This window comes from Callithrix jacchus, chromosome 8, assembly GCF_049354715.1.
Source record: "Callithrix jacchus isolate 240 chromosome 8, calJac240_pri, whole genome shotgun sequence".
In the NCBI taxonomy this organism is placed as follows: domain Eukaryota; kingdom Metazoa; phylum Chordata; class Mammalia; order Primates; family Cebidae; genus Callithrix; species Callithrix jacchus.
In genome coordinates, this window is record NC_133509.1 from 23289750 (window position 1) to 23312931 (window position 23182).

The 23182-nt window shown below is 52.6% G+C and overlaps 1 protein-coding gene across 34 annotated transcripts in view; it reads left to right on the top strand.

Moving 5' to 3' along the window:
• The window catches only part of LINGO1 (leucine rich repeat and Ig domain containing 1), a 207608-nt gene that overhangs the window by 124824 nt on the left and 59602 nt on the right, over positions 1 to 23182 (top strand). For 26 of the 34 annotated variants that reach the window (XM_078333848.1, XM_078333847.1, XM_078333846.1 and 23 more), the window contains 2 exons: positions 6429 to 6608; positions 19792 to 19877. The gene's annotated coding sequence lies outside the window, so the exon portion shown is untranslated. Of the gene's footprint in view, positions 1 to 1396; positions 1599 to 6428; positions 6609 to 19791; positions 19878 to 23182 lie in introns of those variants that run through there. The other 8 variants (XM_078333873.1, XM_035259252.3, XM_078333878.1 and 5 more) reach the window with 2 other exon arrangements.

Here is a 23182-nt window from a genome sequence, read left to right on the forward strand (position 1 = left end):
CCTTTCTGTGGGTCCTACTGGGCTCCAGGCATCTTGCCCTGGAATTGTCCCCACCCACAGACCCTGTAACAGCAGAGGCTGCATCTGCAGCAAGGGGTTCTGAACCGTCCCAGGGATTTACTACAGGTTGAGGGTGGCACAGGAGCGCTGAGAACAGAGCCTGGGGTCTGCAGAACCTTCTGATCTGGTGCCCTCATCCCCACCCTACCACCGTCATCTGACTCTTATCCCCACACGCACAGGTCAGTTCTGCACCCACCCTGCCCTAAGACCTTTCCTGGCCTGAGCTGCTCTAGTCCCTACACTGCCCTGCACCAGTAACCTGACACTGAGCCCCGGCTGTGTTGCCCAGGCTGGAGTGCAGTGATATGATCACAGCCCACTGCAGCCTCAAGCTCCTGCAGGAAGGGTTTCCTGGAGGAGGTGGTGGTGCTCTGGGTGAGCCAGTGAGGGTGAGGAGGATGGGGGAGGCCCTCCCTGGTGGGCAGAGCAGGATGCCCTCTCTGCTCCTCTGACCTGGCCCCAAGCCCCGCCATGTGCTTTGGCCAGTCCTGCTGATGATCTGGCTACTACCCTGCTCTCGCAGACCCCTGTCCTGGGATTTCTGGCTTCCTGGTCCTTCTACCCTGGTGCTGACCACCTTCCCATGAGTGTCACCTCATCGTGGGCCCCGCCCTTGCCTGCAGTGCCACCCTGACCCCTGCCTCCAAGCCTGCAAATCTGGACAGGCCTGGGTGCTCAGTCCTGAGTGTGTGGGGGTGGAGGGGTTGGGAAGATGAGGAGGGGTCTGTTTTGCTCAGGGGGGTCTCCTAAAACTGAGGCTCCTACTCACCCATCCACTGGACATGGAGGGGCTGGAGGTGGGATTCTGGCTGTAGGTGCCCAAGGCGGGAGACACCCAGAGATAGGGGGCAGGAAGGGTTTCCTGGAGGAGGTGGTGGTGCTCTGGGTGAGCCAGTGAGGGTGAGGAGGATGGGGGAGGCCCTCCCTGGTGGGCAGAGCAGGATGCCCACTCTGTCCTGGGCTCCATGCCAGCTTCGTGCTCACCCCCAGCACAGCCAGCCTTCAGGCGGGTATTATTAGCTCCATCTAACAGACAGGAAAACAGAGGTTCCAAGGGGCTCAGGGACTTGCCTAGGGTCACCTGGCTGACCAGCGGCCTTGTCAGGCCTCCACCTGGGTCTGGCACCTTTCCAGGCTCATATGGCGGGAGCAAGGGGAGAGGCGGGGAAGAGGGAAGGGAGGCGGGCACCCGCCACAAACATCAAAGCAGCTGCTGACTGTGACTCTCCAGGGTGGGGGTGTGGGACGGGGTTGGCTTTCTGAGTTGGTCCTGCTCCCCCCTCCCCACCGTGGGAGAGCCCTCACGATGCAAGGTTCCCACTGCCCCCTCCCCAGAGAGGCCGGCAGTTTGCCTCTTCAGAGGATAATTCCCTATTATACAGAGATATTTAGCCTAATAGAAGCCGACAGATCATTCAGGGCAGTAATGTACTCCGGCTTCAAGCGTGTAGTTTCCTCGGCCTGAACTCGAGATTAAAGGCTCCTTGCCCAGCCCGCCCTGTGCCAGTGCCTGTGACCTTGACTGCAGTGATGGGGTAGGTTTCTCCCTCCCTCCTTCCCTCCTCCTCCCTTGCCAGTTTCCTCCTCCCTCCCTTTCTCTGTCTTAGAAAAAAAAGATATTTTTCTTCTTAAATGTTCAGTGGAAAGACTGTTGCTTAAACCTTGCATGTTCTGGGGACAGGCCGATGGTGCTGGGCTGCCAGCCGGCTACAGGAACAGCTGGTCAGCTCAGAGCTCAGCCACAGATCGGCTGGGGATGGTGGGTAGCCTAAGCGGCAGCTGGACACTGCAGCCAGGCTGGGGCAGGTGGAGGCTGGGCAGACGGCCTTGCCCAAGACCAGAACTGTTCCCTCTACTCCCTCCACCCATCTCCCTGCCCCAGAGCTGGCCCACAGGGGCCTGACCTGGGCCCTTCAATGCATGGGAGGTGCCTTTAATGACTGGGGAGCACTGTCAATGATTGGGGGGCTCCTTGGGCCTGAGCACATGGGGATGAGCCCAGGGAACACTAGTGGCTAGATCTGAGGGGCAGTTGGCACCAGGGTGGCCTTGCAGGCCCTGCACTGATCAGGAGGGTGGCTTCCAGGGCTGCTTCTCTGGCCCCCGCAGGTTTTCTTGTCGATTCAGCGTCTCCATCTCCACTGCTCTGTCCTTTCTTTGTCTCCCCTTCTCCCCCACCCCACCGCCGCCACCACCGCCTCTCTCTGCCTCCCCCTGCCCACCCCATCTGCTCACCGGACTGTCTGTTCAAACTGCCTGGCACTTCCAAGAGGCAACAGGGAACAGGGGGTGACATCAGATCTTGAGAACCAGTGAGCACTGGGTTCAAATTCTGGCTCCAGCACTTACCAGCTATTTCTTTCCATTTAATATTTTGAATTTGGACAAGTTCCTTAATCTCTCCAAGCTTTCACTGCCTCACCTGAAAAGTGAGTTGCTCCCACTTGGCCCTCAAGATTATCCTGAGGTCTGTCAGGGCAATGTTCAGTGTATGCTGTGCCAGTGGGTGGCAGCTTCCCTACCTGCAATCCCAGTCCCCCTGGGGAGACCGCACATCCTGATGCTCCTATCTGCCCAGATGACCTCTCTGCCTGTCTGGTGGGAAAGGGGAAGGTGGTCGGGGGGGTCTCTGGTTGCCCCTGGCCCACAGCAGCCGTTAAGTGTTAGGGAAGAAAGGCGCCTTGTGGGAAGGACCCTACTTTACTTCATTTCTAGGCAAAACCTAGTGTGTGGTACTGGTCTGATTTGAAGGAACTAACTTAAGGGGCTGTGGCAAAACCACCAGGGGTAAAGGGGACAGAGTGGAGAATCAGGCCCTGTGTATCAAGGAGGAGAAATCTTCTAGGCGGAGACCTCCCTCTCAAGTTTCAGGGCAGAGAGCAAAGAGTGCCTCTAACCTGCAGGAATGGGAGTCTTGGCAGCTGAATGGAAGCCCACGTGGAGTGGGAAGATTCCTGCATCTTCCAGGGCAGGGGTGGTGGGGTGACTACTGGGGATGAGGGGGGAGAAGGTCCTTAGGTGTGAGGCCGCAGAGGATCCGAGGCTGATGTGCTGTGGAACCTAGGCTGATCCCACTCCCTCTCTGGGCCTGTTTCCTCATCTGCTAAGTGGGGCTGATCATGCTGCCCTATATTCCTCACAGCGTGGGCTGCAGATCCAGGTGGAGAATCAGTGGGAGCATTCTGTGTTGTGTAATGTCCTAATAATACTAACTATTATGCTGGACATTGCCTTGCTTCCCCTGAGTCTCTGTAACACCTACTTCAAGCCACACAATCTAGCCCTGATTCATGTATTGACAGAATTAAGACACTCATGGCAGAAGTCAACCGCCCTGTTGAGTGCAAATGCCCACGCCACACACATGGTCCCCAGACCGCTGCTTGCATACCTCCAGGGACAGGGAGCTCACCGCTTCTCATGCTGAGCAGAGATCTGTGTCCCTGGATTCTTTTCTCCTAGGACACATGCATGCCAGTTCTCTTCATCAGAGACCGGAAGTCCTGATCAGGCCCCCAAGGCTCCTTTAAGGGGGTGGAGTCTGGTTGTAAAGGCACTCCCTGTCTCATAGAAGCTCTAGGAGTCTTCTTTCATTCCTCTCCTTTTCTTACCCCCACCCCCTCACATCCAACTCATCTGCCCCAGGCCTTCTCTCTTGAGTTCAGTCTCCACTTGGAAGCGCGAGAGAACTGTTAACAAAGAAGAAAACATCATAGCACTTCCCTGGTTAAAAACCTCCAGTTACTTTTCATTGCATTTGGGATGGAATCCAAAGCCCTTACGCTAGCCCTCAGAGCCCCAGCCTCCTGCTGCACCTTCATTTCCCGCAGAATAAATGCCAGTGAGACTGCTTCAGAAAGGCCTTCTTTGCCCCTGTAGCTTGAGTGACCCACCAGCCCCAGCTCAGGTCTTCTCTTTCACATTACCATATTTTATGATCATTATTACCTGTCAGTCTTTGGAATTATCTTGTTTATGTATCTGCTTATCATCGGTATCCCCTGTCCCCATGAGAGCACCAAACTTGTCTGTGTTGTACGTGAATCCTAGCCCCTACAGTATACCCGGCACATAGTAAGTGCTATTAGTATTTGATGCATGAATGAAAAATACCACAGGAAACAAGAAGAAATAGCAGATGATGCCATCGTGGCTGTAGTAGCAGTTAATGATATGACAGTTTTGTGCGTGCGTGTGTATGCACGTGTGCACGTGGGTGTGTAAGCTGGGAATCACCTGCCCTTTTAGTCACCTGGGCCTGAAGCACTGTATGCATGGGAGACACGTGCCCCTATAGGCCATGTTCATGCACACTCACAAGCACGTGCGCGTGCGCGCGCACACACACACACACACACACAGGCCTTTCGTGTTCAGTAGCATTGTGACCTCTGGTGAAGTCTTTTGTCTTTTGGGCCTCCGTTGCTCCACCTGTGGAATGGGGCTGCCTGGGGCTAGAGGCAGAGGCCTGGATACCATGGTGTCCTGCAGGCAGCCGGGGCCCTAGAGCCGCGAGGGAGCCAGGAGGTGTTGATTGAAGTTTACCTCCACACAGGGCTGCTCCCTGCTGCCCTCGGAGGTGAGGATCTCACCCAGGCAGGAGGGAGTGGACCCAGGTCAGGAAATTGGCAGAAAAGCCTGGGGACAGGAGCTTTGCTGCTGGGAGGTGTATTACATTCGTGGTCTCCTGGATGCATCCGTGACTTCAGTTTGATAAGTTTTAGTTTTTGTTTGTGAGCCTGTTGTTTTCAAAACCTTTTCCTTGCTACATGTATTTTACTTCTTGAACTTTTTTCATTCAGTTGCTATAAAAAAGAATTGCCATGAAATTAAAAAGGAGAAAAACTCTCCATCCCTGTTTCCCCTCCTCCAGGGCAACAGCCACTCTCCCCCCCACCCCACGCCCCGCCCTCATCTTTTCCCTTTGATGCCAGTACTAGAGGCTTGCGGAATATTTGGGAAATAGAAGTAGCCCCAGGTTACTTAATCTTTCTGTGCCTCAGTGTCCTCATCCAAACAATAGAGGTAATAATTGCTCCTTCACCCAGTGCAGATTTCATGAGTTAACTTTTTAATTTGTCAAGTACTGAGGAAGGTTCCTGGCACTTAATAAGTGTGATGTGCATACGTGTTTATGTAAGATGAGTAAGTAAGAAGAAAGGGCAGCGTAATGCTGCCATCGTTGCACAGTGGGCAGCCATAGAAGTCTGTCTTTGGCATCAGAAGTCAAGGGTTCAAGTCCAGCTCTGCCCACACTCCCCATGGAGCCAGGAGCTCATGTGTGCTTGGTTTTCTAAGCTTCGGCTCCTCCACCTGTAAACTGGGTCTGTAATCTGAACCCCACGATGCCACGTGGGCGGGGATGATGACCGGGCTCAGTGAGTGGGAGCCTCGTACACCCCACAACCCAGCCTCCACCTGCACCCATTTTCTCAGCTTCCCACCTCATTATTATCATGGAAACATGGTGCCACTGCCTGTCTCTGCGTTGATCCTTTTTAACGGTTGTATACTACGCTCTTGGCAGGGGTGCCGTGAGTCACTCCATCATCTCTGTTGTGGAGTGTTTAGACAGCCTGCAGTGTCTTGCTGGCATAAATAACCCTGTGGGGAACTGCTCTGTGCCCAAGAGGCTTCCCCTCTGAGTGCAGTTTTCCTGGACAATCCCAGGAGGTTCACTGGGGCTGCTTTGCTAGGGGGGCTAAGGGAGGGTCCAGTGGTAGTAACTGAAGGAGATAGGTCCCTTCAAGGGTGGCCTGATACCCTTCCCCAGGGACATGGCTTCCCAGGGAGGCAGCATGGGTTTCAAGGCAGCAGGACACTCTGCTAGCGATGAGCATGATGGGAAGACACAAAGCCGAGGTGGGAAGGGCAGTGGGTACCGAGGAGGACCGGGGCTAGGAGCTGGAGGACTGGGTTTGGCTTTGTCACCCTCTCACTGTGTGACCCCGGGCAAGTCCCTTCTCCTCTCTGGACCTCAGGTTTTCCCAGGTACTGTGGCCAGGAGGTAGGCAAGTTTGACGGGGAGTTGTATTGTCCAGCGTGGTAGCCATCAGTTACATGTGGCTATGTAGATTTGAATGTAAATTAATTAAAATAAAACAAAATTAAAAATCAGCTTTTTATCACACTATGCACACTGCAGTATCCACATGTGACTGCTGGCTGCCATATTGAACAGTGCAGAGGCAGAACATTTTCGTTGTGACAGAAAGTTCCGCTGAACAATGCTGGTCTAGAGATACTTCCAGGGTTCTTCCTTTGGTCTCACCTTCACCAAGGTGTGGCCACCATCTGCCCTTCCTCCTGTACCCCTCGGGCCCTTGTGAACCCTACCACTCACTCTTGTTTCTCCTCTTTTCTAGGGATCTTATGACCATGATCTGGCTACCTTGAGCCTGTGGGGCTACCCAGCCTTCAGCCTGCATCTCCAGGGCTCTGACTATCCAGATCCTGGACCAGCTCCCAAGCCTACTCCTGACCCCGACCTGGGCCGAAGGGACTCCGCAAGCTTTGGGACCCAGCGGGACACAGCAGCAGTCACGGTAGGTGGCATCCCCACTGTACCTGTTCCCTGGCTCCTGGGGATATCCAAGCCTTCTTGGTCTTCAGAACAAAATGGAAATCTTTCTGTACGCTGTATCTGTCAGGGTCCCTTTGATTGTAAGTAGCAAAGAACAAAAACGAAAACAAACCCTACTTCATTAAAATGAAGTTATCAGCTCATGTAACCAACGTGTTTGGTGGTAATATGGGCTTCAGGGAGGGCTTGATCCAGTGGTTCAGTCAGTGCAAGCAGGAGCTTGGTTTTGTCTGTATCCCTTCATTCCTCTTCTTGGTGGTGGCTCCATGCTTAGTGGCGTTTGGCATGGCATGGTCAAAATATGCCTGACAGCAGTTTCTGGGGTAACATGCTTCTTAGATCTAGGGTTGGGGGTGGAGACAAAGTCATCCTTAATAGAACAAATCCAAGTCCCCAAGTTGATCTCTGGGTCCTATTGGCAGGACTTGGCTCATCCTGAAATTTTAACTGGGTCCACAGGACTTAGAAACACTGATGGGCTGGGGGTCAGGGTTGTCCTTCCCCAACCATGTGACCAGGAATAAGGGGTGAGTGTTTCCCAAAGGAATCTTTGGATTCGGCTGACAGGAGAAGGGAGACCCCTCCCCGACTAGGGAAGCCATATAACAAGTAATTATTCTAGATGGTGTCCTAGACGTGCTGTGTGCTCTTGGACAAATCTATGCCTCAGTTTCCTCACCTGATAATGAACTTCACCTGGCAGGGATGCTGAGCGAACTACCTGAGATGACACATAGAAAGCACTGACATCTAGCAGGTTCTCAGTAAATCCTCATTCCCTTCCCCTTCCTGCTTCCCTCTCCAGGAAGTTTGGGACGTTGCTGGTTTGGGAATGTTTGTTTGTTTTTATAAACTTGGGAGGAGCTGCTGAGGCGTATCATTGATCAGTCCTTAGAGGCAGAGCCTGAGATGCAGATTTGTGTACATGAGCTATATGGAGATCAGGGCCTCGGGAGAAGGGAAGAAGAAGAGAGATTGGGGTAGGAATGACAGCCCAGGCAAAGCTGGGCTTTGGGCTGGTCCAGGGGACCCTGGAGCCTAATTCACGCCACAGAATTACCCTTCCCACCCCTACAAGGACGTCGGGCTTTAGGTCCCCTGTGTTAATCAGTCATTGCCTATGAGCCATCTCTGGGCATCTGTGGGACAGGGTGGTGCGTGGTGCGCCAGCCATCAAGGACGTCTAGGCAGCCAGCCTTTAGTGCAGGGAGGCAGAGCCTGTGTCCCAGCCTGGCCGGATCTGGACTTCCCAAGTGTGTCATCTCCTCTGGCTTTTGCTCCTCCTGCCCCAGAGTGCCGACACCTTCTACCGTAGGGGACTGGCTGCCAACCTGGGTGCTGGGGATGGGATGGACCCTCAGCTCCTCCTTTGAAGAAAGCTCTTCCACACCCAGGCTGTGCACTGGCCCTCCGCCCCTGCTGCTTCTCCTCTAGTAATTCCTGGTCTCTCCTCTGGACCTTAGCCTGCAGCTCCCTGTGCCTAGTATGCCATTCCTCACTCTCGGCCCTTTCCTGCTTTTCAACGCCCAGTTCAGGTCCCTTCTTCTTCAGGAAGCCTCTTCTGATGGCTCTGACCAGCGGTTTTCTGCATTAGTCCATCTTCCAGCTCCACCCTTTTCACAGGTGAAAGACCAAGGCCCAGTGGGCGTTTCCTCCTGAGTACTCTGCTGGTCACTGCATCAGCACCAAAGTGCAGTGCTTTCTTTGTCTTGACCACCAGGAAGCTCACAGCCGGTTTGTGGCCCATTTCTGATACGTGCCCAGGATGCTGTGGCATGCGGTTACCTAATCACCTTGTTGTCTCTGGCCTCTTCGCTCTCATTTTTCCTTGTCCTGACGTCTCCCTTTGTTTTGCAGCAGGTACTGCCTCTGTTGTTCTCAGCAGCCTCCAATTCTTTTGGAGGGAGGTGGGGTATAAGTAACCAGCAGTGGTGGGAAACCAAGCATTCGCTGCTGACTGCAGCCAAATGCTAGGCCCTTGCTTCCCTAGGGGCAGCTCAGGCAGGGGTCTCCCCCAGGCCTGGGGTTGATCCTGTCCCTAAGGAACACTGAAGCCTACTGGTGGTGGCCCCAGTACCGTGCCCACTCTGCCCTCCCAGGGCCAGGACTGGCATTGTTCTGCCACTGCTGCCCTCTCCCCTCCTCCTCACCATCTTATCAGAAGCTAATGAAAGAGGCTGGGAAACCCAATCCTCTGGTAATTAAATTTACTTAACGGGTATTCAAGTGGAGTAATGAGAAGTTTAATGCAGTGATTAGATTTTTCTTTAATTAATTAAAATGAGAGCCATGTGTCTTACCAGCAGACCAACTTGACCCTCTGCTTGAGAGTAACAGAGACAGCAGGGGGGCTTGGCTGGGTGAGCAGGGGTCTCAGGGGCAGGTGCCACCTCCTGCCCTGATCCTGTCATCTTCAGAGGCAAGCCTAGCTCGGATGCCCACCCAGGCCAGTCTCTGAATTGGCCCCTGTTTCTGAGGTTTGTAAGTGAGCAGGCCTGGTCACTCAGGGCCAGGGATCCAGCAGCCCATGCCCTCAGAGAGCTGAAAACTGAACAGGGATGGAGGGTTCAGACAGGACCATCTACAAGCATGGCTTAAAAAAGCAAGGAGCTGCGGGGTCGAGCCTGTCCACAAGGATAAACAGTAGCCTGATGGATGACAGTGGCCCCAGTATAGTGCCCACTCTGCCCTCCAAGTGTCAGGACTGGCATTGTTCTGCTTCCTTCTTCTGGAAAAAAGGGATTTCAGGCCCTGTGATGGGAGGAGGTATTTGGGGTTGTGCACCTCAATACCCAGGCACGTGCCAGCCAACACCTTCACCTTCATATTCAGCCAGACCTGGGTTTACCTCCATTGGCACTGGATCACCTGGGCAAACAGGATGGGGCAGAGGTTGGATAACTGGGAAATCTGACGTAAACCACAAAGCACTTTTTCACTCTGGCATTCACGCTAAAAGGTTGACTGCCCTTGCTGTGCTTTTGAAGGCCACGTGGGAAGGCAAGGAGGAGCTTCCCTGCCTGAGCCACTTTTGTTAGGGCAGAAGGAATCTGGGCATCCCAGCACAGCTGCCTGGAATGGACCACAGGACCAGCCCAGGTAGAAGGCAGGCTCAGCAGGAGCTCAGGAGACAGGCCCTGACAGGCTCAGGAGACAGGGGGCAGGCTGTGTTCTTTTCAAAGCCACGGGTAAGGTGGTAGAGAGTCCTGGGCTTTTTGCAGTGGGGGACAGAAAATGTTCCTCATTAAGACCGGACCCCAGCCCCACACTAAGCCCTGGTCCTGGACAGATGGAACCTTGATCCTGATTCTGTGATGAGCCCTGACCTCCACTACACACTGAGCCTTGATCCCAGCCTCACACTGAACCCTGATCCTGAACAGACTGAACCTTGATCCTGGTCCTACACAGACCCCCAACCCTGGCCCCACACTGAACTCAGCTTTGTTATGGATATGCCAGTTGAGCAGCAGGTGCCTGCCAGGGTAGAAGGGGTAAATGGCCCTGTTTGTCCATCCGTCTACCAAGGCTGCTGTCTCTGGGCAGGACTCCCATGCCAGGCCCTGCACGGGGCTCTGGAATTGCCTAGGTGAATAAGACAGGATCCCCACCCAGAGGGCTGGTGGGGAGGTGACAAGCAGTCAATGAGAGCACCAAGTGATCAGAGCTGAGGTGGGGGAGGCCCAGGGACTGGCAGGGACGTGGCTCTGCATTTGGAGTGTTCCTCTGGCAGCAGGCGGGAGATGGAGGTGCTGGAGGCAGGTCCCATTGAGGAGGCTGCAGTGGGGTCCCTGAGGAGGCGAGAATGGTGCCCATGGGGAGTTTAGGGAGTCTAGGGTAAGTGGTTCTTCCAGCGTAATTGGCTGTGACCCCCTAGATCACCTCAACTCATGGTGAGCCAGGGACTTACCTGTGAGAGGGTCGATGGTATGGGGCCACCGGGCTGATGATGACACCTCGCAAGGGAGGCATGTGTATCTATTTCAAGGAAGAGGAAACAGAAGCACAGGCATTGCTTGATGCCCCTCAGCTTGAAGTAGCCAGGCTGTGCATGTGCCTGGGTCTTGCCTGCCTCCAGGCCTGCACATTGTGTTGCTGGGAGCAAACTTGCTGTAGGAGCTGGGGGCTTCTTTATGACTCTTCCACTCCCGCCTGGGTGAACATAACCCGGGCATTGGCGGGAGTGGGGAGCCAGTCTGGGTTCTCAGAGCAGGGGAATGCGGAGGGCCTTGGTTGGGCAGGGGACAGACAGCAGGCAGAGGCCTCCAACCACAGGCTCAGGACTAGCCAGGGAGGAGGGTCTTCTGCCTCCTTCACCTCCCCCTCCCCACCCTGGGTCCCACCCCTCTGGATTTCCAGGCACTCACAGTTATTTCCCTCCCATCATGCTCCAGCTGCTTCCCAATAGCCAGGCTGGAGAAGTCACCCAGATGGCTGCCCAGCACCCACCTGGGGAAGCCCAGGCCCCGGGAGAGCAGGGACCTGTTCAGGATCATGGGGCTCTGCCTCCTGCAGTGCATTGCTTTAAGGGAAAGAGTCTGAAATCCCATTATCTTGAATTTACATTTGTACTTATTTATTTTTAGATATGGGGTCTCACTGTATGGCCCAGGTTGGAGTGCAGTGTTGTGATCACAGCTCACAGAAGCCTCAGTCTCCTGGGCTCAAGTTACTCTCCCACTTCAGCCTCCTGAGTAGCTAGAACGACAGGTGCACCACCATACCTGGCTTTTTTTTTTTTTTAAGATGGGGTCTCATTATGCTGCCCAGGCTGGTCTCGAACTCCTGACCTCAAGTGATTCTCCCACCTCAGCCTCCCAAACTGTTAGGATTACAGGTGTTGGCCACTCGCCCTGCCTTAAGTTACACTTTAAACAAGTGTTGCATGTGTTTGACTACTTACCCTGGGATGGGAGGCCTTCAGGGGCCTGCTTGCACACAGGTTCACTGGTCCACAGGCAGACACCCCCAGGGAGCACCACGCCCTAGACAGGTCCACTGCTTCCCTGGGTTCCTCATTTAGTTCCCTCAGCAGCCTGTGAGGTTGGGTTTCTTGTCTGCAGGTGAGGGAGCCAAGGTCCTGGAACTAGGTCACAGCCACACTGCTAACTGCAGAGGCAGAGATGGCCTGACAAGCTCAGATCCTCAGATCCTCAGTCAAGCTGCCTGCTCCACAGATCACCCCTTCCTTGCTGGGCTGGAGGCACAACTTCTCCTCAGTCTTTCACCAAAGGCCTCTAGCTTACCCACCCACCCTATTCCCTGTGGCTTCCCACCTCGCTTCAGCCGCAGCCAACGACTCTTACCCCTACTCCCCATACCACTCCCTCCAGGACCTTGCTCAAACTGCCCTTGGCCCCTGGAGCTCCCCTCCCCACACTCCATCTGCCCATACACCCCCTTCCTTCCAGGCTGGGCCCAGGTGCCACTGCCTTCATGGAGACCCCTGTGTGCCCTCACCCAGTCAGAACCCAGAGCCCTCCCTGGGCACCGCCCTGAGCTTGTTGCTCACCCCTCTTAGGCTCCTGGCCTCCCTGCATCTGACTTGGCAGCTGCATGGAGGGCAGGGGAGTCTCTTTGCCCTGGCTTCCCAGGCCAGTTGCCCCGTGGGCCTGGCACACAGGTACATGAGAGGTTGCTGGGGTCCTTGCCTGGGGAGTGACTGCACCTTTACAAACCCATCTGTTTCCTTGGCAGTCCTAGGTCAGCTGGCTGTTTTGGGGCTGGTCCCCATCCCCAACACAGCACCCCACCCAGGAGGCCAGCCCCCAAGGGGCCTAATTTAGCCCTGGCTTGGGGGTATGGGGGCTGGCTTTCAACCTCAGCAGACCTTGGTGCATTCTCCACTGTGCCCAGGTTCTGCATCGGTAGGGGGGCAGGGGCAGGGGGAAAGGCAAATCCTAGCCTTGGGCTCATAGGGCAGTCCTGGTGCCTGGCAGGTACAGGGACCAGGGGTTTCCACTCCTGTGTGCTCAGCCCTAGTAGAAGGCTGCATGGGACCCTCTGCCCAGGTCCACTTATTCCCTCTAATTACTGGCTGTGTGAACTTGAGCAAGTCATGTAACCGCTGTGTACCTCTGTTTCCCCATCTGTTAAATGAGGTGATAGCAAACCTATCTCAGAGGGCTGCTAGGTGGATTCAGTGAGTCAATACAATGCAAGGCACATTGCACAGCCCCCAGTGAATGCTGTGCCCGTCCGAAATCTCGACTGTCACCACCGTCACATGTTACAGGAGCAGGGGCCCCACAAAGGCAGAGTGTGGGGAGTGCTCAGGAAGAATTTCCAGAAGGTGGTGACACCTAAGCAGTGACCGAAAAGGTGAGGCACAGAAGGCAGGAAAGGACATTCCAGGAAGAGGGGCCATACAGGACAAAGGCCTGGAGGCAGTCTGGGGACATGTAAGGGAGTTGGGAGCATCTGGATTTAAAGTAAGACTGGAATAGGGGGAGACCAGAGCTGAAGGTGCCCAGAGGCTGCATCCCCAGGGTCCTAGGGTGCCATGCCAGGGAGTTTGAACTTTGTCCTGTAGCCTGTGAGGGGTTATGGGATGAAGAATTTTTTCTTTTTTACCATAAAAGCAACATTTGCTCAAGCAAAATTAAAAAACAGAAAAAATATAGAAGTGTGTCTGTAAAGTAGAAAAATCCCATTTACCCTTAAAGAAAAACCCCCTTTGGCCTGGCGTGTCTCCTGTCAGAACATTTTCTGTGCTGTTACAAACATATTTATTGTCTGTTATTTAAAAAGGAAATGGAATTATATTGTGCACATTGCTCCACCAGTTCCATTTTTCACTTCCCAGTATATTGTGGGCATCAGTCAACATCTCGGCGCCCAGATCTGCCGTGCTCTTTTTTAATCGTTGCCTAATATTCCATTGTTTGTACAAAGCATAATTTATGTAACTAGTCCCAGATTGATGGATATTTAGGTTGTCTTCCATTTTTCACTCTTGGAAATAACGCTTCGGGGAACATCCTCGTATATATCTTGCTGACACCCGTAAGCCTTTCCGAAGGATAGATTTCTAGATGTGGAGTGGTCGGGGTAAAGGGTCTGCTGGCTCAGTTTTTATAGCAACGGTACTCCTCCCAGGGTTGGGCCAGCTGATGCTGCCCCCTTGGTATCTGAGAGTGGCCATTTACCCACACCGTCCTCCACATTGAACATTCTCAATCTTTCAGTTATTTGCCAATCTAGAAAAATATCTCTCTGTGGTCTCAGCACTCACGTCTCTTCTCCCCAGTGAGGCTGACCGTCTTTTCATGGAGTTGGCCGCCATGGGTATTCCTTCCTCTGTGAATGGACTGTTCACATCCTTTGCCCATTTTTCTTTTCTTTTTGCCTTTTTCTGATTGATATAAAAGAGCTTTTAGTGCACTAGGAATTTAGAAACTCTTGTCTGTTTTGTGTGTTGGAAATATTTTCCCTAGTCTTCTCTTTGTCTTTTTTAACTTTGTCTGTGGTATCTTTGGCCAGAGAGAGGCTTTAGATCTTTATTTAGTCAAATCTGTCAGGCTGCTCCTCAGGGCTTCAGAGTTTCGTGTCTGGCCTAGCAAGCCTTCCTAGGTGGGGTTTAAGTGGAGCAGGGATGAGGTCATATTTGTGACTGGGAAAGGCCATTCTGATTGCCACTGTGTGGCTGGGGGTGGCTGGGGGCTGCAGGCAGGAGGATAGGAAGCAGCCCAAAAGGGGGTGGGGAGAATTGGGGAGAAGATGAGGTTGAGAAACATTCAGGAATTGGCTGCCTGTAGTGATAGGATGCGAGGTGAGAGAGGGAAAGAGAGGACTCTGGAGTGATGCCTGGGTGTTTGTCTTGGGGGGCTCCATGGCTGACGCCACCACCACCCTGAGTTGGGGACAGGACTAGGGAGGGACATGCATGCCGGTGCACACGTGGTCACCTTGACAGGGACACATGTACATAGGAGCACATACATGCGCACATACGTACATGCTTGGAAATTCTGGAGATTGGTGCCCCCGTACCATGGCCCCATGGCCGGATGTCTGCTTTTTCATGTAGTACCTATTCTATACAAAATACTGCATGAGACACTACACACACACTCTCTCTCTGTCTCTCTCTGTTTCTCTCATCTCTACTGCCATATGAGTATGGCATTAGAGATAAGGAACCAGTCCCAGAAAGGGTAAGTAACTTGCTGAAGGTCACAGAGTTAGTAAGTGGCAGAAAGAGGAAGTTTTCTACATCTTAGATCTGACCACCCACAGACAGAATTTCTGCCAGTGCCATCCAGGAGGAGCTGCCATCCATCTCCAACCTGACCACCGCGGTGTTATCAAGGACTTGTAGGGACGGGCACTAGAGCCGGACTGCCGTTTGAAATGACCCCATTTCTCACAAGACGTTTCACCTTTCCGTGCTTCAGTTTCCCCATACTGGAAACCAGGATGGTCAGGGTACCTGCCTCAACGGCACATGTGGGAAGCAGATGAGTTAGCAGAAGGAAAGCGCTTAGCCCAGGGGGCTCATTGGGTGCAATTTATGGGGCCCGTGATGATTATGACAACCACAGTGGCAATGGTGGTCACCCCTCACCTGGGTGTTGGCGGCTTTCCCTCCTCCCCTTCCCACCCTTCCCCCCTCCCCTCCCCTTTCCCCTCCCCTCCCCCGCACCTGCCCTTCACTTGTCCCCTCATTCCTGTGCCAGCTCTTCCTGCATTCCCATAGCTGCTGCCATCACCATTTGCCTGTGGACCTTTGTCCTCTGTTTTCAGCCCCTAGACTCTTGGCAGACCATGAACTAAAGCCCGATCAATCAGTGGAAATCATTCAGGGGAAAACAATTCATGTTGCATTCAGGGACTCTTCCCTCAAAGCGATTCTAGTCAGGCATTTTCCAAGCACCTGTGCATTCATCCCAGCATTAGCTGGGCTCTGAACCACACCATGAGTCAAAACCTATAACCCCTTCCTCCCTGAGTGAGATGCTCAGGTGGACTTTGGAGCTGAGGGTCTGAGCTGACCCCAGGCCTGCTAACTCCACTCAAGCCATGAGCCATCCCTGGATCCCTGACAGTTCCTTATCTCACGCGTACCTGAGCAAACGCTATGGCCATGATGGTGGATGCAGGGTGTCCAAGCAGGGTGAAAATCTCATGCCAGCGCCCAATTAAACATGTCTCCTTTACTCCCTCCCCCAACACACCCACAGAAATGAATTTCTCCTCATCAAAACAAACTCTCAAGTAGATGGATGCTCGAGGTGGAGTATGGAGCAGAGGCTGCTGGTTTCCTGGAATGACTGTTTTCAGTTGCACTGGATCAGTCACACCTTTTGATTCTTGGTGGGTAGATTCCACTGTGGCCAAGTCTTACTTACTGGGGAAAGTGAGAAGTCGCAGGGCGTTTATCAGCAGGAAGGGCTTTCCCAGGGTTGCCTGCTGCTGCCCCTGTTATCTTAGGGAGCAGCCTCTTCTCCTGTTCCTCATGCCGTCTTACAGGATCACACAACGTTTAAGGTGATAATTGCCAGAGCAAAACACCAGTAAGTTCAAAATATAACCCTGCAATTTAGCTTGCAGCTCCAAGGCCCTGTGGGAGTTTTCTTTATACCCCTGAGTTGTGGACGGATGAGTTGGGGGCTCCAGCACCTTTCTGGCAGCTGGTCCTGGACCGGAGTTGAGGATAAAGTTCTGAAGATGCTCCAGCCTTTGCTCTAAAGTCAAGTTCAGGCCCTCGAATGTAAGCATAGGCCCCAGCTCTCATGGAGATGCCACCACCTGCCTCAGCTCATGCCTCCCTTCTCCAAGTGGGGAAGCTCCTGCTGGTAGATCCCCTTGCAGGACCTGGAAGCCCCCACTCTTCCTTGTGAGTAGGGAACTCTTGAACTTGGGAATTGAGATTATTCTACCCACACTGAAATTTTACTTACCTAGAGGCTCCCAAATGGGGCTTAGTTCTCTCACCAGGAAAGTCATCCAAACATGTTCTAACGACAAATGCAGCAAGGTGACTTGTCCCCAAGGGAAGGATGTTGTAGGATAGGCAAGTTTGTGTTGCAGTAACCCATACCCTCTGAACTCTCAGTGATGTAGTGCATCAAAGGCTTCCTTCCTTCCTCCGTTTACCACATGAACTCACATTCCATGCTGGTGTGGGAAGGGGGCAGGGAGATGGAGCTCTGGCCCACACAACTACTCAGAGACCTAAGCTGCCAGCAGCTCCATCATCTTGTAGCCCCTTCCAGAACATGTGGCCTCCAGTCACCGTGGCAGAGAAGAGACACTGATGAGGTCACACACGGGCTCTGAAATGCTTTGGCTCAGCAATGACAGGCATCACTTTTGTTCACAGTCCGTCGGGCAGAGCTTCTCATATGGCCCAACTGACTCTAAAGGGGCTGAGGAAATGCCAAGGAAATGTGCTGACATTCAGTGAGCAATAAAATTCTCTGGTACAAAGGCTGTTATGGGACCATTCTCAGAGCCAGGTTTCAGAAGAGCCAAGGCTGTGACTCCAGTTTATTCTCTCCACCTGCGGCATATCGAGTGGTTGCTATGGGCTGTGTAATGTCCCGATCACATCTACGCTGTCCGGAAAGTGAGGAAGAGGATGGATTCTAGTGGGAAGCTAAGCAGGGAGCTTCCAGATCCAGAGTTTACAGGACAAGGGATCCCTCCATGGGTGCCGCGTTTATGGCTCAGCCAAGTTGGGGGTTCTGACTCCAAAACACCTGGGATCAAGAATTGGCTAAGCCCCTTATTAACCGTGTGACCTTGGGCTAGTTGCCTCCCTCTGCCTTGGTGTTTCCTTCTGTAAAATGGGGTGTTGGTAGCATCTCTGTCTCTTGGGGTGGTTGTGAGGACTAAGTGAGTTATGAGTAAAGTGCTCAGAATGGTGCTAGGCAAACGCTAAGGGCTCTACAAATGTGAGCTGTCACCACCTCCACAACCATCGTCACCACCACCATTGTCATCGTCATTATCCACTACCAGATGCTATTCTAGGGAATGAATACCAAGGTCTCTGCTTTCACACGTGATGGGAGAGATGGAAAATAAATAGGTAAATGATTAAAGTAAGATGATAATATCCAATAGCAATAGCACTAAAAAAATAAATCAGGCCCATGGAAAGATAGATGCTCATCATTATTAGTCATTAAGGAAATACAAGTTAAAACCACAATGCCAGCTGGGCGCGGTGGCTAACGCCTGTAATCCTAGCACTTTGGGAGGCTGAAGCAGTGGATCACCTGAGTCAGGAGTTCAAGACCAGCCTGGCCAACATGGTGAAACCCCGTCTCTACTAAAAATACAAAAATTAGCCGGGTGTGATGGTGGGTACCTGTAATTCCAGTTGCTCCAGAAGCCGAGGCAGGATAATCACTTAAACCCAGGAGGTGGAAGTTGCAATGAGTCATGATCATGCCATTGTCCTCCAGCCTGGGTGACAGAGTGAGACTCCTCTGTCTCAAAAACAACAACACACAGACACACACACCACAATGCAATACCACTACATATCATTACCTTGACTTTGAAAATGGATAATACCAAGTGTTGGCAAGGGTACAGAGCCACTGGAACTCTCCTAGGTTGCTAGTGGGAACGCAAAACGGTATAGCCAACTTGGAAAACAGTTTGGCAGTTTCTTATAAATTTAAATATATGCTGACCACACAACTCAGCAATTCTACTGTTAGGTGCTTACCCAAGAGAAAGAAAAACTTACATTCATACAAAAACCTATATGTGAATATTTATAGTGGCTTTATTCATAATCTCCAAAAACTGGAAATAACACAAATGCCCTTCAGCTGCTGAATGGATAAACAATGGAGTACTACACGGCAACAGAAAAGACATTCTGATTCAAGAGGCAACACAGATATTAATAAATCAGAAATGCATTATGCGAGGTGAACACAAGCAGACTCACAGGGCTTCACTGAGATGACACCATTTGAATGACACTCTGGAAAACGTAAAATGACAGGGATAGAAAACTGATTAGTGGTTGCCAGGAATGGGGGCTGGAGGGAGTTGACTGCAAAGACACAGCAGGCAAGGATTTGGGGGTAACAGGATTGTTCTTACCTTGGTGGTCATAGTGGTTCCACAGCCACACGCAGTTGTCAAAACCCGTAGACTGTGCACTAGAGAAGGTCACTTTTACTGTAGGGTGATTATACCTCAATAATCCTGATGGAAAAAGTTTGCAGTAGGACTGTTGAAACAAGGAAAAGCAAATGACAAGTCACTCAGTCAGGGCAGTGAGACACTGTGAGGACAGCTTCCTCCAGGCTGACCTATGGAGGACATTGGAGACAGTGAGAAGGAGGTGGTCACAGAGGGATTTCTGAGGAGGTGGCAGGTGGCTGTGTGGCTGGAAGGGGAGGGGAGGGTGGCCCACAGGTCAGGGCTGGGTTGGACAGTTCCCTGTGGGCCAGGTTAAGGGGCTTCACCCCTCTCTAGACATAGTGGGTGCCACTGTGGGCATAGACAGAGGGTGATTGAAGCACAGGTGTGGTCTGGGAGAAGGGAGGAGGCAGGGAGGGAAACCACTTGTGGCCATGTCTAGGATGAGTGATGGGGTGCAGTGAAGAGAGGAAGGGTGGATCGGGGGTTCATGGAGAGTTCCCAAAAGGGGTCAGCTGCCGGAGATCATAGGCTGAGGCGGGAGGGCTAGGGGTGCAGATGGGATCCTTGGGGACCTTGCTGAGGGTATTGAGGGGTACTGGGGCTGAAGACCTGTAAGCAAAGCTTTCAGGAGGCAGGGGACAGATTCGTTTATAACAATGAGAGTCCCAGAGAGAATGGGGTGGGGTTGTCCATCTGTGTATCTGGGCACTTGAACAAAACTTGCAGAGGTGGGGCTGACCTTTGGAGGACATGGAGAGGCAGTGAGAAGGTTAGGGGCTTAGCAGGGCCTTGAATGCCAGGCCAGGGTGTTCATGCTCGTGGGGATGTGATTCAAGGACTGGCCACACTCCAGGGTGCTGTTGAGTGGGTAGGGTGGTGCTAGGGAGCCTGTTCTGTGCTGAGAGGCAGCACTGAGCCCTGCAGGGCTGGGCAGTGGGATCCACCTTGGGGAGCTATGCTGAGTGGGTCTCACCTGGGGTAGCAGGAAGCCCCGTCTTTGCCCCACTGACCTTCCCGCTCTTCCTCCACAGTGCATGCTGGGACCGCGACGAACAGGCTGCCGTGCCCCAGGCCCCCAGAGGCCAGTCTGTTTGCCTCTTGACGCCATCTGACCCAGGTAGGGGAGAGCAAGGTGGGCTCACCGGCCTCTTGCTTCTGTGCTGGGTGGGACGCTCTGGGTCTGAGGACCAGGTCCCCTGACTCAGGCTGGCCTTTATTGAATGAGCCCCTGCCAGGGGCTATGGTGGGGTACACAGTGTGGCGTTTGAAGGCCCTGGCAGCAGTGGGCCTCCTGTGGAGGAGTTCCTGACCTTTGGGAAGGAAGGCCACCCACAGCCATTCTTCCTCACCTGGGTGCGTCCCATCCCGGGATGCTGAGAGGCACTCAGCACACCGTCCCTGACACCCCATCGCTGTCCCATGCTTGCTGTCTGCCTTTGCTCAGGCTCTGTGGCAGTGCCTTGGCTGCAGGAGGTTTTGCATCCCAGGTTCAGCTCCCTTTGCCTTCACCTGGCTTTTCACCCCACTGCCCAGTGCACTGCCTGATGGCACTTACTCAGGAAGTTCCCAGCTCTCTGTGGGACATCCTCCAGCACCCAGAATGAGCCTGTCTCAACTTTCAGTCCAGCTCTGTGGTGAGCCTGAGAGAGGGTATTTCTCTGACACTCCAGACATCCCAGGTGAAGGGCTTTCTGCTGGGTGCCAAGTCACCCAAGGGATGGGGTGGGGGAGCAGCTAGGGTTGCCAGAAAAAAATACTGATGTCCAGTTAAATTTGAACTTCAGACACACAACAAATAATTTTTCAGTGTAAAAATATTTCAAATACTACATGGCACATACAATTTTGTTTGCCAAATCTGGCAACCCAAGTTATGGGGGCTGAACCCCCAGTCTCCCTCCTTCTCTGGCCAGACCTTCCTGCTGGGCTCACCCTGGCCTCCTTAGATCAGCTGCCTCCAGTGCCTTTTGCAGGTGTCCTGGAGCCTGGAGCAGCCAGCCTGCCCAGGCCACAATCAAGGGGCATTCCCTGATTCCCCCACTGCTGCAGGCTGTCCCTAGAGCAGAGACCTGGCGGTTCTGGCTGGGGGCCAGGGCAGCGGTCCTGGTCTTTGGGAGTGCTGTATAGTTCCTCATCTTCCCCTCTGACTCTCCGACAGCAGAGTCCAGGCTGAGGAAGTCATGGGATGGGGCAGGGTGGGCCTTTGTGCCTTTGAACAGAGCTGTGAGACAGGCATAGAGCTGTGAAAGGAACCAGGAATAGAAAATTGCTTCGTGAGCTTGGAACCCAGAGCACTTTGGGGAGCCAGAGCGGGGATAGGGGCAACAGGGCTGAGGCAGTGATGGGTTGTGGATGGCTTGGATTGGCTTACTTCTGTACCCTTGAATATTGGGGAGCCACAGAAGGTATTTTCTCTCTAAGCAGAATCATTTTTCTGATTAAGGTAATCTGTTCTCTCTATGCTATCTATTTTCTATGTATCTATCATCTATGTACCTCTCCATCTGTCTCTAGGTATTTAAAGCATGCAGTTCAAGCCCCTTCTGTAGTCTTTTCCTCCCAAGAGCTAACACTGGTAACTAGTTTGATATATCCCCTTCCAGGCCTTTTTAGATGTACTTCTCAACGTATTTTAAAAAGGAAAACATGGGCTCATATTAGTAATACTGCTCCAGCACTTGATTTTTACCCAACAGTAAAAACCATTTGGACCATCCCAGCTCCTTCCATAGAGCTCTTCCCCATCCTTTTATATCCATTGTATGATGGTCTGCAAATTATTCATCAATTATTAATCCTGTTGGCGGCCATTTAGGTTGTTTCTGGCATTTGGCTATTTATAAACCTCACTCAGGGAACCTCTGGTTTGCACGTCTCTGTGTGCTTGTGCTGTAGTTCTTTCGGAGTGTTTCTGGAAGTGGACTTCCTGAGTCACAGGGTGCCCATATTTCCACATTTGATTTGTTCTGGAAATTCACATCAACCTGCAGAAGGTTGAGCCGATTTATGCTCCTACAAACTGTGTGCAAAATGCCCCATTCCCTCACCCTTGCTAATCATGGGAATTATTAATCACTTAATCCCTGCCAATTTGACAGATAAAAATGATTCTCCTTTGTGTTTTTTAAACTGTTAATGAGGTTGAGCATATTTGTGTATGCTCGTTGGCCATTTCTATTTCTTCACTTGTAAATTGCTTATTCATGTCAAGTCTTCTGCTCCTGTATCCATTCATTCAGGAAGTATTGACTAAGTACCTACTATGTGTCAGACACTGTTTTGGTTAGGGACCAAACAGTGAACAAAACTGACAAAATATACCTGCTCCAAGGAACGTAAGCTGTGACAGAGGAGACAAGGACAGGGAAAAATACAGCGCCTGTGTGGGAGTGTTAGGTGCTAGGGTGAAAAAATCAAGCAGAGGGGGGGATGGGAAGTGCTGGGTAACTTGGGCACGGTCATCAGGGAAGGTCTAACTGGGAGGTGGCATTTAGGTAAAGACCTGCAAGAATCGAGAGACTGAGTCCAGTGGATGTTTGGCAGAAAGCATGTTCCAGACAGCGGGAACAGCAGGTCTAAGGATGCCGAGTCAGGTGCAGACCTGCCTTGTGGGGGCATGGCAAGAAGGCTGGTGTGGCTGGAACAGGGTGAGTTGGGGGGGGGAGTGGGCCATGCCACTGGACATGGACCATGCCCCCATCACGTGGGCCTGTGGGCTACCTGGAGGACTCGTCTGTTACCCGGAATGAAGTGGGGAAGGCCACGTTAGTTCTGCATACTGACGTGGCGTGATTGGAATCATGTTTTCACCAGACCCCTCTGGCAGCCGCCATCCCTGCCACCCATTGCTGTCCCGTGTTCACTGTCTGCATTTGCTCAGGCTCTGTCTTGCACTGCACACCTGCCGAGTGCCTTGGCTGCAGGAAGTTTTGCATTCCAGGTTCAGCTCCCTTTGCCATCACCTGGCTTTTCACTGAAGCAGGGAGATCTGACAGGAGGGTGTTTGTTGCAGTGACCAAGGGAAGAGGTGGTGGAGGCCTGAACCAGGGAGTCTTGGTGGAGGTGGGGAGAAGTGGATGGATTCCACATGCATGCTCAAGGTAGAGCCAATAGGATTTGCTGACAGATTGGATGAGGTGCTGTGTGTGAGAGAGAGAGAATGGAGCCAACCATGACGCCAAGGGTTTTGGCCCAAGCATCTAGGAGGGTGGGGTTGCCACTGATGGCAATGGGAAGAGCGGGGAGAAGCGGGTTTGGTGTCGGGAAGGGGCGTGGCTTCATGGTGGAGAGCAGTACTGAACAACTGTGAGTCATTTGGAAAAAGTGGTTCCATAATGTGTGGGACCCAGAGCACAGTGAACAGGTGAATTTTTGTTAAAAAAAAAAAATTAAAGTTTCAAAGTGGGAGGTGACAGTAGAGCA